General features: G+C 41.5%; 1 protein-coding gene across 1 annotated transcript in view; it reads left to right on the top strand.

The window, feature by feature from the left end:
• Positions 1–15,397: 15,397 nt before the first annotated feature.
• TANC1 (tetratricopeptide repeat, ankyrin repeat and coiled-coil containing 1) overlaps positions 15,398–15,708 on the top strand; it is a 239,983-nt gene continuing 239,672 nt past the window's right edge. Inside the window, exon 1 of the mRNA XM_078451240.2 lies at positions 15,398–15,505. The gene's annotated coding sequence lies outside the window, so the exon portion shown is untranslated. The remainder of the gene's footprint in view (positions 15,506–15,708) is intronic.

Below are 15,708 nucleotides of genomic sequence, written 5' to 3'. Positions count from 1 at the left end.
TCTCTTAGTGCTCAATGTAATACAGCTGATTCAAAACCATGATACTTTTTAGAAAAATAAAAGGTAACCTTTATTAAGGTATTACTATTGACAGGCAGTATGCTGTCTTTTGTTTTGTTTTTTTTTTTTTTAAGTTTATTTTATTTTGAGAGAGAGTGTGCACATGTATGTGAACAGGGGAGGGGCAGAGAGAGAGGGAGAGCATTCCAAGCAGGCTCCTTGCTTGCCCAATGGGGTGGGGGTGGTGCTTGATCCATTGATCCATGATCGATCTCATGGACTGTGAGATCATGACCTGAGCCGAGATCAAGAGTCAGACGCTTAAATGACTGAGTCACCCAGATGCCCCATGCTGAGTGTTATGATCAGGATTGCATTCATCTTCATGCAACAGAACCCCAACCACAGTGGCCTAGCCAAATGGAGTTCATTTTCCCATGTAACAAGAAGTTCAGAAGTAGGTAGTTGACTTCCGGCACAGCTGCTTAAGAAAATCTTAAGGACCCAGATACCTCCTAGCTTCCTGATCTACTATCCTTAGCTTTTGTTCTCTTGGGTGCAAGATGGCTGCTTTTCTCCCAGTTATTCTCATTTTGTCCAGAATGAAAAAGGAAGAGCAAAAAGCAAAATACACATCCTGGCTGGCTCTGTCTCCCCACCCCCCCCTTTTTTTTTAATCAGAAACTATTGCTTTCCTGGGAGCCCCTCCCTATAGAACAGAAACATATGGTCACCATAGCTGTAAGGCAGTCTGTGGAGGGAGTATTTTAGCTGGGCATATTGCTACCCCAAACGAAATCATGTTTCTGTTAATAAAAAAAAGAAAGGTAGAATGGATCTTGGGTAAACAACTAGCAATTCCTCCATTAAGCCTCAAGGGCTTTATCCCAGATTTTTCAAGAAAACTGTGAAGTAGCTACTATTATTTTTCCATTTTAAATACTAGGAAATAGAGGCACAGAGGCTGAAATTACTTACCTAGGGTTGCACAGGTGGTAGGTGGTAAAACTGGAATATGAAAGAGGATTCTCAAGTACTCACAAAAGGCAAAGATGGCAAGCTGATTAAGTTTGGAGCTTGGTTCTCCTGCGAGTCCTCTCGCTGCTTAATCAATCACACACAGAGCCAGCTCAGGGAATGGCCAAGGTCTCTTGGGCAATTTGCCAGCAGGTCCCTATGGGAGGCAGTTATGCTGTCATACTTTCCCTGATGTAACCACATACCCTCAGACTCCAAACAGTCTTGAGGCAGCTGTGACAAGCATCAGTATGAGCCTGCTAATGAGGCAGAGTTCACAAGTGCAAAAAACTTCTTGGCACATCATGATTCTGGGAAGCAACATGGTTTGGGGGAGGGGTGATTCAAAGGTGTGGCCTAATGCCCTCTGGGTTTAGGGAGTTTTGGTTCAGGAATGGTATAAGGCACTTGGGCTCAGGGAGAGAACAAATCATTTTGAAGCAACAAATATCGACAAAAACTTAAATAGTCATTAAAATGCAGGGTGGGGGGCGGTTTGTACTAGCCCTGTTTTATCTTCATTCATTGCTTTAGTTAACTTTAACAACTCCTGGCCTGTAGTAAAATACATGAAGTATAGCAACAGAAAAAAGTCTCAGCTCAGGGCAAGCCAGCAGAGGCACTGGGAGCCAGCCAGTGTTCTCAGGTTGTAAAATAAAATCTCTAGACCAATCGGACACTGGCCTCCAGCCATGGCAGTGATTAATGCCAGAGTTGTAAAAAGTGCTATGGTGGGAATGGTTAGCCAGGTTGTAGTGCATGTGTGTGTGTGTGTGTGTGTGTGTGTGTGTGTTGGTTTTTTTCTTTAAAGCAGCTTAACATGAAACACAATTTTTAGTTGGTTTGGAATCTAAAAATAAAGATTTGTTTACTTTTCTTTTTTAATTAAGAACTTAAGCAACATTATAGAAGAAAAGAAGCCTAGGAAACATTAAGCTCTAAACTAGTTCCATGAATCCAGTTCTCTCTTGATCTTTGTTCAGATTCTTTCATACATTTTTACCCAATTGTAATTATTATGGTAGACCTACAATTCTTGGTTCTATTTTTTTCACATAAATGTATTTTTATGAACAGTTTCATACTTATTTGAAATATATATGTCTTTTTTTAAGCTTTAGAGTATTTTGTTAACATCAGTCTGCTATGGGTTTGCTTAATCATCTCCCTATTGTTGAGCATATGGCCATTTTCATGGTTTTGCTGTTATAAATGATGCCACTTCCAACATCTTCATATAAATTCTTTCTTTTTTTTCCTTGAGGTTACTTCTTTCTTTCTTTTGGTTATGTTCCCCAGAGTGGTATTATTTAGTCAATGGGTATGAAGAGTTACTTGTTTCAGTGCTCTGACTTACAGCATCATCAGCAATGTAGAACACACCTGCTTTTCCATATCACTGGGTGTGCTGATTATTTGCCTGCTGTTTTCTTAGCCCCGCATCTACCCTTCCACACAATCAGCTTCGGAATGCTGGGGACGGGAGCCTGCAAACCTCATTTCCCAGGCTTTATTTCTAGCTGGGTTTCTGTTAGGTTCTGCCAATAGAAGGTTCCAGCAGAAAATTAGGAGGCATTCTAAGGAAAGAGGGGAGAAGTCATAGTTCTCTTTCTTTCTGTTTCTGGCAGTATCTCTGGAAGTGACTTCATTTCTGGATGCCCTCTCCCTGGTATTCCCAGCATCCTGTTTAGCATTCCCAGTGACACAGTATGAAGTGCAGTCTTATTCCTATAATGCTACCTCCTCCTTTTTGTTCCCTCAGCTGCTGTCTATCTTTCTGTGCTTACTAATCTCACAGTTACCTACCTTTCCCTTTTTGACCTTTCAGCTCTCCCAACTATATAACTTTCTATATTAAATGCTGTCTCTTTGAAATTCCTAGTTTGGTTTCTCTCTCTCTCTCTCTCTCTCTTGTTTAAGGTTTATTTATTTTTGAGAGAGAGACAGAGAGACAGAGAGAAAGTGCGGGAAGGGCAGAGAAAGAGAGGGACACAGGATCCAAAACATGCTCTGCGCTGACAGCACAGAGCCCAATGTGGGGTTCAAACTCAGGAACTGCGAGATCAGGACCTGATCTGAAGTCAGATACTCAACCAACTGAGCCACCCAGGTGCCCCCCTCGTTTGGTCTCTATTTTCCTGACTAGGCTCTGATTTATAAGATGGGTCTTATAATTCTAATATATATCTTATTAAGGTAATATGTGTATGATGGCTCCCAAAGTATTATTTTCATTTTTAAAATTTCCTAGTGGAAATGGATTTTCTTAAAACTGTAAACATTTCAGGGGCGCCTGGGTGGCGCAGTCGGTTAAGCGTCCGACTTCAGCCAGGTCACGATCTCACGGTCCGTGAGTTCGAGCCCCGCGTCAGGCTCTGGGCTGATGGCTCGGAGCCTGGAGCCTGTTTCCGATTCTGTGTCTCCCTCTCTCTCTGCCCCTCCCCCGTTCATGCTCTGTCTCTCTCTGTCCCAAAAATAAAATAAAAAACGTTGAAAAAAAAAAAATTAAAAAAAAAAATAAAAAAAAATAAAAAAATAAAAAAAAAAAACTGTAAACATTTCACCCATTTGTCATCAACCTAATTGCTCTGCATGTCTCTACAATGATAAAGATCTCTAGATGACTACATATACGTGCATTACTTAACTACGACCAAGTACTTGCATTTAACTGAGAAAATTAAAAATGTACACATTTCATTAGCAAATATAATTGATTTGTAGATTTAAATCTAGTCTTAGGGGAGGGTGGGCGATGGGTATTGAGGAGGGCACCTTTTGGGATGAGCACTGGCTGTTGTATGGAAACCAATTTGACAATAAACTTCATATATTGAAAAAATAAATAAATAAAAATAAATCTAGTCTTAGAATCTTTATGCAATTTTGTTAGCTTATTTTTCCATTTTAACAAATACTACAGTGGATTGAGTGGTGGCCCCCAGAAGATATGTCCACATACCTGGAACTTGTGAATGCTACCTTATTTGGGAAAAGGGTCTGTCGATGTGATTAAATTAGGGATTTGGGGATTCGATCATCCTGGATTGTCTGGGTAGGTGCCCGAAATCCAATGCCAAGTGTCCTTGTAAAAGAAAGGCAGAGGGAGATTTGGGCCAGACAGAAGAGGAGGAGAAGGACGTGTGCAGTTGGAGGCAGAAACTGGAGTTATGGGGCCACAGCCAAGAAGTGCTGGGAGGTCAGAAGCTGGAAGAGGTAAGGAAGGATTCTCCCCCACAGCCTCTGGAGGGAGCGGAGAAGCCTGCTCTCCTGACACCCTTATTTTAGACTATTGGCCTCCAGAATTGTGAGAGGAGAAATCCCTGTTGCTTTAAACCACAGAGATTGTGGCAATTGGCTATAGTGGCCACAGGAAACTAATACAAATATTACGTAATTTCAATATCTATTGTTTAAAACTATTTTTCTTTATTCTGTTTGTAGTATTCAAAGTATGTACATGTTAAAAGGGAAAAAGAGCACACCTACTGTGATTAGATAATTGGGTCTCAGATGCTTCTTTACTTGTAACCATCTCTTATTTAGTATTTGTTCCCATCTTTTTTAGGTGAGATTTATTACAAGTTGTTCTGTTCTTTTCTGTTCCATTTTGCTGATGACTCTAATAAACCTGATAATTAGGCCTCTGTGTCATTCACATTCAAGGGGGAAAAAAAACCTAATAGCTTTTTATTGAGCCAAGACTATTATAATTAATTTATCTTTGTCTATCAGATGTTCCTTGTCTTACAGGGGCTACGTCTTAGTAAACCCATTGTAAATTGAAAATATCTTAAGTTAAAAATGCATTTAATACACCTAACCTACCAAACAGCATCACTTAGCCTAGCCTACCTTAAACATGCTCAGAACACTTCCATTAGCTTACAGTTGGGCAAAATCATCAAACACAAAGCCCATTTTTTTTTCTAAAGAGTGTGGAAAATCTCATGTAAAGTATTGAATACAGTACTGAAAGTGAAACACCGTGAAACACAGAATGGGTACAGAATGGTGGGAAGTGAATCGGTGGTTCACCCCCGTGATCGCGTGGCTGACTGGGAGCTGCAGCTTGCTGTCATGGCCCAGTGTCAGGAGAGAGGATTGTACCACATAGGACTCACCTGGGAAAAGATCAGAATTCAAAATTTGAAGTACAGCTTCTATGGAATGTGTATCACTTTCCTACCATTATAAAGTTGAAAAACTGTAAATAAACTATCAGTCAGGGACCATCTGTGTGTTTTTCCTTCTAATCCTTTTTTTTTTTTTTTTTAATTTTTGATCCATCTATTATCCTGTTCTCTTCCCCTTCTTTTGTTTCTTCTTATACATGTGATTCCCAACCTGTTTTTTTTAACTTTAGTAAAACACACACGCTTGTTTTTTAATCACCAAAGATCCCCTTGATTATTACCACCCCCGCCCGACACTTTTAGTTCACGACTTAAAGGATTTTTGTCTTTAACCTATATTTGCCACTTGCAGTGGATATTTGTTGGCTTGCTACTCCCTAATCAGATATTCATTTGGTAACTTACCTTTCTTCATGTAGCCCACATGCTTCAAGGCAAACCAACGTCTCCTCTAATGCCAGAGATAGGCCATAGTTGACTTAGGCAGTCAGCACATTGCAGCCCCATTTACCAATATTGGTTTAGAAGAGGGCATTGGACCAGATGGTCCAATCAAGGTTAATTTCAGGACTCTTGCTTGGAATGTTGGGACAGGAATATGTATTCCTTCTTACTGGATGTAAACAAGGAAGCACACAGCCCAGTTGAGGTTGGCAGTTATGTTACATTGTCAAGGGGAATTGTCAAGGGGAACGCTGTTATTGGTTAAGTCTTTTTAAGCTGAGTTTTTTTCTGATCCTAGCCTTAACTGGTGTATGAAGAAATAGTTAATTATTTTTATTAAGACTTGCAAATTTGAGGAGCGCCTGGGTGGCTCAGTCGGTTAAGCCGCCGACTTCACCTCAGGTCATGATCTCGCGGTCCGTGAGTTCAAACCCCGCGTCGTGCTCTGTGCTGACAGCTCAGAGCCTGGAGCCTGTTTCAGATTCTGTGTCTCCCTCTCTCTGCCCCTCCCCCGTTCATGCTTTGTCTCTCTCTGTCTCAAAAATAAATAAACGTTAAAAAATTAAAAAAAAAAAGACTTGCAAATTTGAAGTTTTGATCAATAACTGTAACACCTGTTACCATTTATTATCTGCTGTGTGCCATTATATTGAAAAGTAGTTACTATTATTCAGCCATAAAGAAGAATGAAATCTTGTCATTTGCAACAACATGGATAGAGCTAAAGTATAATGCTAAGCGAAATAAGTCAGTCAGAGAAAGATAAATATCATATGATCTTACTCATAGGTGGGATTTAAGAAACAAAACAAATGAGCAAAGGGTGCGGGGGGAGAAAGGGAGAGACAGACCGAGAAACAGACTCTTAACTGTAGAGAAGCCATTGATGGTTACCAGAGGGGAGGTGGGATGGGAGACGGGTGAAATAGGTGATGGGGATTAAGGAGTGTACTTGTCATGATGAGTACCGGGTGTTGTATGGCATTGCTGAATCACTATATTGTACACCTGAAACTAATATTACACTGTATGTTAACCAAATGGGATTTAAATAAAAACAACAACAAAAAGAAAAGTAGTTACAATCACAGTCAGTAGGAGTACAGCTATGTCAGCTGCAGAGAGGGGTAGACTGACACAGAAGGACACACAGAAGCAACACATCGCCATGACTTTACATTTAATAATAGGCACTCTCCTTAAAATGTTCCTTGGGAGGTACCTCGCTGGTTCAGTTGGTAGAGCATGCGACTCTTGATCTTAGGGTTGTGAGTTCAAGCCCCACTCTGGGGGTAGGGGTTCTATAAAAAAAATAAAATCAAAAAATTCCTTCATACCCTCATTGCAGGGCACTTCTGGCGGGAGTGGGTGTGGTCCTTCCTATATACATTGCTTCATACTTTTTGCTATTTTACAGTTTCCTCTTACCTCCTCTTCTTAGAAGCAAACACAAATTGCTCTCCCTGTCACAGAGCAGTCTGGCCCTTGTCTGTGATACCTTGCTGCTTAACTCATACATGGGACCAAAGGTCTCACTTACTGACCCAATAAATGTTTTCCCAGTAAAGATCTTCTAAAGGGGAATTCTGATGCCAGTTATTAAGATAACAGTTTCACCTTGGGTTGCAATGAGGTTAAATTACTTTGTCAAGGGCTCACAGCTAAAAAGAGCAGAACTGGGATGTGAGTACAGGTTTGCCTGTCTCTAAAGCCTAAAGCCTTTTATTTTATTTTTTTAAAGTTTATTTACTTATTTTGAGAGAGAACATGTGAGTGTGTGCACACACAAGCAGAGAGGGGGCAGAGAGAGAATCCCAAGCAGGGTCCACACTGTCAGGACAGCGCCTGACCCAGGGCTCCACCCCACGAACCGTGGAATCATGACCTGAGCCAAAATCAAGAGTTGAACGCTTAACGGACTGAGACACCCAGGAGTCCCCTAAGGCCTTTTTCTTACACCATGGCAACTCTCAACAAGAGCATTAAAGGTTGTGTGACTTCTGAGTCTTAGAAAAGGCCATGCAGCTTCTGCTGTTGCTCTTGGGAACTTGCTCTGTGAGCTCCCTGCCATTTTAAGAGGTTTGGCTATGCTGGGGCCACCATGTGAAGAAACCACAGAGACAGATAGATGCCTAAGGAGCCCTAGCTCTTCTGGGTCTTCCCAGTCCAAGTGCCAGAACTCACTGAGCTATATTCTGACTGCAACTGCCTGAGGGATCCTGAGAACTGCCTGGTTGAACTCAGTCAGACCATAGATCATTATTGTACAAAGACACTGAGTTTGGGGTGGTTCTTCACACAGCATTAGACAACTTGGAAAAATGCAGAATTTATATTCACTCAATCATGCAACATGTTCCTTGTCCTTTTGGAGCTCACATTCCAGCAGAAAAAGCTATCAGCTTTTAAGCCACTCTGCCATTTGGTTACAGGCATTATTGCTCTTTTCAAGGGCCTCTGGAGGTTATGTTTCAATCAACATCTGGAACCATTCTTTGTTTTTGATACATTTGTCATTCTAACTGATGATACACAGGACCTTTTTATAATGGCTATTGTTTACAAGTATTGGTTTTCAACCTCCTGAGTATTTTTTCCCATCTGATTTCTTAAAAATTAAACTTTTTCTTTTGAGATCATTGTTAATAACATATGCAGTTGTAAGAAATGATGCAGAACTCTCCTGTATCTTTACCCAGTTTATCCCAAATAGTAGTATCTTGCAAAGCTATATCGTGTACTGCCACAAAGATATATATTGATGTTGAGACAGTCAAGAAATAGAACATTTCCATCTACAAGGATCTCTTCTGATTTTTTTTTTTTTTAATAGTTCCCTGCCCTTCACACCATCCTGTCTCCTGGCAACCACTAACCTGCCCTCCATTTTTATAATTTTGTTATTTCAAGAATGTCATATAAATGGATCTTTCATTCTGTAACCTTTTAGAATCGGCTTCTTTTATTCAGTATAATTTTCTGCAAGTTCATCCAAGTTGTGTGCATCAATAATAGTTCATTCTTTTTTATTGCTGACTAGTATTCTATGGACGTTTCACAGTTTGACCATCCCTCTGTTGAAGGACATCTGAATTATTTCCATTTTTGGCTATTACAAAGAAAGCTGCTATGAACATTTGTGTATAGGTTTTTGTGTACACACAAGTTTTCGTTAATCTGAGATAAATATCCAGGAGTGCAATTATTGGGTCATATGGTATTTGCATGTTTATTTTTTTTTTGAAAGAAATTGCCCAACAGTTTTCTAGAGTGGCTATTTCATTTTATATTTCCATCAGTCATGTATGAGTGATTCAGTTTCTCCACATGCCACCTCATCTTGAATGGTAAGTTAAATATAGCTTTCCAGATAAATATTAGAAATATTTTTCCCCCATTGCAGGTACCAATTCTTTGTCAATAAGATTTAGGCGTCTAGCATTTTTTTTTAAATTTTTTTTTTACATTTATTTTTATTTTTGAGACAGAGATAGACAGAGCATGAACGGGGGAGGGGCAGAGAGAGAGGGAGGCACAGAATCGGAAGCAGGCTCCAGGCTCCGAGCCATCAGCGCAGAGCCTGACGCGGGGCTCGAACTCACGGACCGCAAGATAGTGACCTGAGCTGAAGTGGGACGCTCAACCGACTGAGCCACCCAGGTGCCCCTAGGCGTCTAGCATTTTGATTGGCCCTTAGGGGTAGGATGAGGGCATGAAGAATTAGAAAGAAGATGGAGAGCTGATGAGGACACCATCTAATTTTAACCCTCAGTGATTGTGGTCTTATTTTGGGTTGCTGATGTCTTGTTTTAACCTGTTTCTATTGTAATTGTATCAGTAATCTCTCTCCCTTCAGGAGGTCTTTTCAAAGGCACTGAAAACCTTGAAGAGAGGCAACAGATGAGCTGTAAAAGCAAAAAGAGGCTTAGTAAGAGCTTTGAATCCACTGAAAGGTAGCAAGGCTTTAGCTACAGCTCACTAGGTAGTCAAATCAATCTTTACTAAGTAGCTGGTTTTTAGAGCAAATGCTCTAGGTAAGAGGTGACTTCTCTAATGAAGCCCAGTGGTTTAATTTCTTGTGATAATTACATTGTGCCCTATTTTCTCTTAGGCAGACATGACTCGCGTCACAGCCACTGAAACATTTAGACATGACACACACGGAAGATAGAGCAAAAGTTTATATTTAAACATTTCTGCCCCAAATCTAAAATGTTCAGATCTTTAATAGACTGTTTTAGATAGAGCTTCTAATTATTGTATTAAAATCCCAAGACTAGCTTAAAAATGTTTCCTAAATGCAGGAATCCTGCTTTAAGCACATTTTGTCTTGGAAGGCGAGTCCGCCTATTCTGTATTGTCTCTTAGGGGAGAAACCTCTCTCAGTTCTAGAAAGTTGATTGTCAACATCATCATCATCCTAATCATCCTAATCATCATCATCATCATCATCAATATTCCTCATCTGTTTCTGGAGTAGGTTGTCTGATCATCAAAGGGAAAACAGCAAACGGATTTTTAAGTAAAACCAAACTTTCCATTTTGGCTAGTCTCTCCATATTTATGCCCCCTCCCCTTCCCCAGCTTAAACCACATCTTTTGGTAGGTGCTATTTCCTGATTTATATTTCTTCAAATAAATATGCACCTGCAAGGGAGTTTTGACTAGTGCTTGGTCTTACAGAAAATATTTATATGGGGTCGAGCTCATAATTTCATTAGTGTTGATCAGTACTCTTTCATAGAATTGAAAGGATGTGCAGTAATTAATGATGTAAGTAAGATTGTAATGGTAATTGCGAAGAATCTGAGCAAGAATTTTTTTGAAGGAAACATTTCCTTTAAATCAATACATTGTGTAATTAAGAATTTCCAGGGGCACCTGGGCGGCTCAGTCAGTTAAGTGTCAGACTTCAGCTCGGGTCATGATCTTACAGTTTGTGGGTTTGCGCCCTGCATTGGGCTCTGTGCTGACAGCTCAGAGCCTGTAGCCTGATTCGGATCCTGTGTCTCCCTCTCTCTCTGCCCCTCCCCCGCTTGCGCGCGCGCGCGCGCGCGCGCGCTCTCTCTCTCTCTCTCTCTCTCTCAAAACTAAATAAACATTAAAACAATTCAAAAAATAATTTCCATATATTTTTGCATAAAGTGAGGTACTCTTATATTGTATATATACTGCAATTTTCCCTCTTTAATACTAACACAGGAGAAAAATGTAACTCTGTAGATGGCTCCTGACTGCTTCTGTTTGAGAAAAGAATTGTCAATTTACCCCCAGATGAGCCTCTGAGAGCTTAATTGGAGTTATTATCTGCTACTAAATCATAGTTAAGGCACTCTTTCTTCACATTTGGCAAATGTGGGCATTCTGGACTTCTCTGATCAGACTTTAGGTTGTTATTCCAACAAAAGCGGTCCCAGGTAATGGGGGGGGGGGCAGTCAAAAGCATAGCTTATTGTCTACTAAATAAAAGTTACTTTCTGTAGAGCATTTTCTAATTCATTAAGTGCTTTTTACCATATTTCGTTTAATCTTCACCACAAACCTGTGAGGCACAGATTCTATCCTCCTTATTTCATAGATGAGAGGCCAGAGACTTAAAAGGACTAAACGAATTGCCAGGAATCACAAACAGTAACTGCCAAAGTCAGCACTGGGATCTAGATTTTATAACTCTAATGTCAGTGCCTTTTATACAACTTGCCGAGAAGAGGGAAAGTACCACTCCCAAGGTGGAGAATATTTAAAAAAAAAAAATTCTTTAATGTTTATTTATTTTTGAGAGAGAGAGAGAGGGATACAGATCCAAAGCCGGCTCTAAGCTCTGACTGTTAGCACAGGAGCCCCACGCGGGGCTTGAACCCATGAACTTTGAGATCATGACCTGAGTTGAAGTCGGACGCTTAAGTGAGTGAGCCACCCAGGCGCCCCTCCAAGGTAGAGAATATTAAAATGCATTTGTTATACTTAAAGTTAACAGCACATTTCTTTTTAAGCCATCTTAACCAGACTCAACAACATTTATTGGAGGGATTACTACCTGATTGCATTACCTCAGCCTTCCTAAACATGGAAAATTTCTATTTCCCCCTATAGACCATTTCACCATCAGAAGACTGAACTAAACCTATGTTTAAAATGTTAATCAGATGGCGTACCATCTTAAAAAAAATTCTCCCGGGATTTTAGTTACTCCATTATTATTATAGGGAAATGTGACCCCCTGAATCTATTTCCCTATTTTCTTCCCTCTGTGGATTCCTTATCAGTTTAAATAATTCACTGCTTCGCCCCTATTGGATGAGCTTTTACAATATTGGCAGGGCATGTGCTAGATCTACAGAGGGGGTTATATGTTCCATTAGATGACTTTTACTTTGACTGCCTGGCTAACTGTATACAACTGCAGTTTTTGACATCCTAGGATGAATGTCTGCTGTTAGCCTACCTCTGACCATGGTGTTGATACAAGTGTGTGACCATGAATTGTTACATACCCAGGAACTGTGTAGGGTATGTAATTTAATTGCTTTTCCCAGCAGATTTCTAACTATAACCCAATTTATTTCAGTATTCCCCATGCCCTTAAAAATGCCTTTCCTCCGAAAATGTTAAAAGGGAAAGGAAGAATGAATGGACCAAAGGAGAATGAATTATGTAAACTTGAAAAGACACTCCAAGATAGGCGAAAAAGCTTTTGTGGGCTGAATTATTTGGAGTCTGGATTTCCTACCTGGCCTTAATTTTTTTTTTTTTGGTCCCTTCTCAGTTTTTGTATTTAATTACTACACTGTTTTAAACATTTCACTTCTCACTATGTATTCTATACTAGGCATACCATAATAAACACTGGCTCTGATCCTAACTTAGGCTTGATTTAAAATAGAAGTACTTAAGAATCTGAGCAAGGGGAAAAAAGCATACTAACACTCATGAGACACATTCTTTTCTCACGCCTTCCTCAGCCTATTGCCCTGGGCAGTAAATTGTACATTAAAATAGCCAGTTTATTATTTGCTGTTTTCTTTCACTCTGCTGAGAAAAGCTACATTGCTGGCAAACTGACAGAAAATTTTAAAACGGAATCCAATATATTGTATGTATGTTTGGTGAATATGTTCAAACATACAACACTAATGTGATCTATATTTGTCTTTTAATTATTTTTTTCAGCTGGAATTCATAGAAATGTGGTGAGTGAGCTTTTAAAATTCAATGGGATGAGCAGAAATACCATAAGGAAAGCAAGAGGTGATTCTTGCTCACCCCCCACCCCTAAAAATAAAAGCAATCACCTAACAACTAACTAAAAATATCTTTTATTTTTTTAAGGGAAAGGCAGAGATTTAAAAAGCATCGAAATTCATTTTTTGAACGTGTGTTTCAACTAATACTTCACATTTTTAGATTCTTAGAAAATGTTTTAAGTCTTTCTCTTATAGACTTAATGCCCCCCCCCCCTTCATCCCCTCCCATGAATTGTGATTACTATGTGTTTGGGGGCTCGTCTTCTAGAAAATGTACCATTTTCACTCACAGCTTAAGACAGCTTTGATGTTCTTAGTATGACATACTGTATGTAATGTTAGCTGTTCAAAGCTGGAGATCAGATTGTGCATAATAACATATGTAGTTTGGATTATATAAACACTACAGGAAGAAGGGGAGACAGGGCCCTTCTGTGTACAAATCTCAGATTGCTAGCTGTATGCCTGTTTAGAATGTTAAACACTCCTAACTAGGCAGTGATGAAGTTACTTCTTTAGTGACTGCGACTTCTGAAACTATAGAGACGAAAATTTTTCAACTGAAAATAATTTAAAGATGATGCTGATAATTAACATATTTACTTTATGTGATTTTCTAGTTGCTACTTAGGGAGCTTTGGGGATAGAGGGGGGGAAATAAATTTCATTGTCTTTAAAGCCCAATTTAATTAAGCAATTTCATCAAAAACTTGGAGAATATAGCTTAAAAGAGCCAAAGACAGAAGAACCTGATACAAATTGTAAATTTCATCCATTATACATTTCACCCCTTGTCTGAGGCAGGGAACTGTACCAGTGTGTTTCCCTAGGATTGCTTCTTTTATATCTCAGTATTTCAGATTAGTTAAACTACTATGGAGTTTTTTTCTTTTGTGTCAGTCTTTTATTTCTAAGGTGGCTGTCTGCCTTTTCATCTGTTGTTGAAAGATTGGTAACTTTTATGCATTTCATTTCAAGAGAAATTAAATAAAGCATATTACCATATTTTTCAGCGATGAGACATTTCAGAGGGAAGAAATAAGTCAATAAATTTCTGATTTAATAAGTTAACATTTTATCGTAAATATTCAGATCCTGATTTCTTTGAGGAAGACCTCAAGGCTGCTGATATGTTTACTGCTCAAATATCAGGACAGTAATAATCAGGCCTTTGAAAGTTAGGGTGAAAAATCCAGCCAATTTCAGTTGTCTTTTATTTATGTAGGAAGATTGTCTGGCATTTTGCTTCCTGTCCCTGTTCATAAGAACTCTAAATATGGACACCCATCTCTAGAGGTATCTTTATATTGGGAAGCTCTGCATGAGGTTGAAATTTTTATGGGGAACTTGCTTAAAACACAGTTGTCTTTAAAGGCCGGTTTGCCACAGCAAGGTTAGGGGTTGCCAATAAATCCATTTATAGCAACTTCTGTATTCACAGCTCCAGACACACAGTTGGGGTGACTTGTGCAGTTTCCGCAGGACACACAAGGCAGCAGCAGTCCTAGTTGATCTTTCTGTGACCAAGGCTGGTCCAAAGGGCTTGGGGTGTGGAGTGGGCTGAGATGTGCCCCCCCTCCCCCCCCCCCCCCCCCCCCCCCGCGCGCCTGGCTTGAATTGACTGCCTCAGATTCCTGCGGGGTGCTGGCTGAACCCAGGACCCCAGAATCCGTAGGCCCTATCCTGGCTTTCACTCTGCTGGGAAATAACAAAACATTTTGGGAACTCGGGAATTTAATTTACTGCTACCAACCGAAACAATAATAACATCTTTGTTTCTCCTCCTTCCCGACCTCCCTCCTCCCACCGACAGAAACATGATGTTGGCCCTCCTTGGATATAGCAGCGGTAGGAGGCGGCTGCAGCAGCGGTAGGAGGAGGCTGACGACACCGGGCCCTGGAGACCCCCGGGGCAATCACCAGTCCCTGAACGTCCCTAGTTCGCTTTTGGGAAAGAAAAAGACAGCAGGGGATATGCTCTTTACACCTTCCATCTTCCCTAGCTCATTCTTGACCCAAAAAGCGAGTGTTTGAGTGTGTATATTAAGTGAGGCAGAGAGAATTCAAGAAAGCCACAAAAGTCACCGTGAAGCATCCACCAAAACTTCACTTAGTTAATTGCTCCCATATGTCGTCTTCGACTGTTTTCAAAACGCAGCAAGGAGGGGGACGCCTTGTCACTGATTTTAAAGAAGTTGAAAACGACTACTCATCTTGATCCAGGCCCAGAGGGCCCCAGGCGCAGCCTCAGGAGACTAGCCCCCTGGCGGGGCGCTGGAGACCGGACCCGGAGAGGTGGGGCGGAAGGCGCTGCGCCCGCGCCCGGCGGAAAGTTCGCGCGCTGCGCCCCAGCGGGACCCGGGAGCCGCCGCAGCCCGGGGCGGGGAGGGGCGCGGGAGGCGCGGCCCGGGCGGGCGCGCGAGAGGAAGGTGCCTTCGGGAACACGCGCAAGGGCGGGGATTCGCGCTGCCAATGAGGCCCGGGTGTGGGCCGCGCGAGGCGGGGGGACGGGCCAGAACGCAGCCTTCGCTGTGGCAGCTGCGGGAGCATTGGCCGCGTCGGGAGCCGGAGGAGAGGCAACCGCGGACCGCCGAGCTGGCCGCGCCCCGAGGCCCGGCCCTGGGGTAGGGAACCGCGCCGAGGAGCTGGAAACTTTCCCGGCAGGTAACTCCCGCCGCCCTGGCGCCGCCGCCGGACTCCATGCGTCCCGGGCACCGCCAGCTGCTGCGGTGCTGAGGGGAGAAGAGGGTCCCGCGGAGGAGGAGAGGGAGATGGGGAGAGTTGAAAAGCATGTGGGAAAGTTTCTGGAGCCTCTCTTCCCCACCCCCTCTCTGGCTGGGCACACCCGGGAGCTTTCCGGGGATAGG

Source organism: Panthera onca, chromosome C1, assembly GCF_046562875.1.
Source record: "Panthera onca isolate mPanOnc1 chromosome C1, mPanOnc1 haplotype 2, whole genome shotgun sequence".
NCBI lineage: Eukaryota > Metazoa > Chordata > Mammalia > Carnivora > Felidae > Panthera > Panthera onca.
The sequence above is the reverse complement of the archived record's forward strand: the minus strand, read 5'-3'. Positions and strand labels throughout refer to the sequence as shown.